General features: G+C 39.3%; 1 long non-coding RNA gene across 1 annotated transcript; it reads left to right on the forward strand.

Annotated features, from left to right (window-relative positions):
• The first annotated feature begins 227 nt into the window (after positions 1 to 227).
• On the forward strand, positions 228 to 1,307 carry LOC128884517 (uncharacterized). The gene is made up of 2 exons (XR_008459401.1): positions 228 to 364; positions 720 to 1,307. It is a non-coding gene; the product is annotated as an uncharacterized LOC128884517 (long non-coding RNA).
• The last annotated feature ends 222 nt before the right edge of the window (positions 1,308 to 1,529 follow it).

A 1,529-nucleotide genomic window follows, 5' to 3' on the forward strand; every position in this document is an offset into this window, starting at 1 on the left:
TGGTCCCACAATTGACTTTCCATTTCCAAGAGTTCTTCCATGGTTGCACTCACTTCTTCGCTGGGGGTCACTACAGAACGGTTTGAATGCAGTTCAATCTGCAACACAATTTTTATAGTGTAGGCCACGTGATTCTGTCACGTGATTTTGTCACATGATATGCCCCTACTATGATGTCACTGCCTGCAGATTAACAGATGATTCCGCAGAATTCTACCACTCACATCCTCAACTGGTATATTTCCTTCGCACGTGCCCTTGTATTGATTTACTCCTAGTTCTCGAGCGTATTATTAGATATTTGTTATTAAGAATTTATATTACGTATAAAAAAAATTAGATCGCGCGCGCGCGCTACGCAAAGGTGTGTATGCTAAAAATAAATGTGGATAAGAAAGGGAAATGTGTGTGGGAGGGGAGATTTGCTGTTTCAGCATTTTTTTTGTTCATCTGACAAAGAGTGGGGGGTGTTATATAAAAATGTCTAAACCCGTTTTTTTCAATCATTGTTCGTAACATCATTCTATCGCCTCGTATTGAAACATCAGCGATGTGGTCCAATGCTGAAATCGCTCGAGTAAGGCGAGAGAATCTTCCGAGCAAGGAGTTGAACCAACCATTAACAAAGAAATCGCGCACACAATAAGTTCTTTGACAACATATTGCAAAATGTGCATTCAAAATTCAATATCCTTTATAATCTTTGTTTCTCTTGTCAGCGATAGCGATAATGTTCATTCGGAACGTAGAGTAATACGCGTGGTGCGTATACTGGGGAGGAGATATCCCCTGACGGATACATTCTACAAGTATCTTGACATCGGGGTTCGAATCGGTGGTTCCTGCGACGTGGAGCTGGCTATAGGAGACTCTCGTGAAAACGAGAGATCTTCTACGAAAGAGGCATAACATTCTGCAGATTTATGCTGATACATCGGGAACCTCGAACGAGCCGATAAACATTTAATGATGTAACAGTTAAATTCCGACAACTAAACGACGTAAACCTAGTAAAACTCTCAAATTCTACCGTCTGTATGTTCATGAGTGAAACAACCGGACAAAAGTTGTTCGCTTTCGAATATTGTATCGATCACATGTACGGTTGGCTGTCTGAAAACTTGTACCTGGTAGAATCTAAGTACAACAAGTTTATAGAAATAATACAAAATGCTGAAATTAAGGATTATGCAAAGGCAATTGTTGAACATGAAAATTTTGAGTGTCATTCATTGATTGACTCTGAATTGTTAGCATTAGGTTTAGATGTAATGGTGGAATACAGTTATCAATAAAAAAAAATAGCTTGGATATGTGTCTTTCTTTCTAGCGCATTTCCTCCCATATCATATTCTCATCCGGTGTAATGTTTCTTTCGCACGTTCTCCAGTATTCTCATCGCCAACGAATGATGTCACCTCTACCGTTTCTTTAATATTTAGTCCTTGAGAAATTGTATCGCGCAAATAAAAGATTTGCTGCCGGATTGTAATTTGCTAACTTTGCGTTTTTGGATCTTCTGCTCGAGG

The sequence above is a fragment of the Hylaeus volcanicus genome, unplaced genomic scaffold (genome assembly GCF_026283585.1).
Source record: "Hylaeus volcanicus isolate JK05 unplaced genomic scaffold, UHH_iyHylVolc1.0_haploid 12253, whole genome shotgun sequence".
In the NCBI taxonomy this organism is placed as follows: Eukaryota; Metazoa; Arthropoda; class Insecta; order Hymenoptera; family Colletidae; genus Hylaeus; species Hylaeus volcanicus.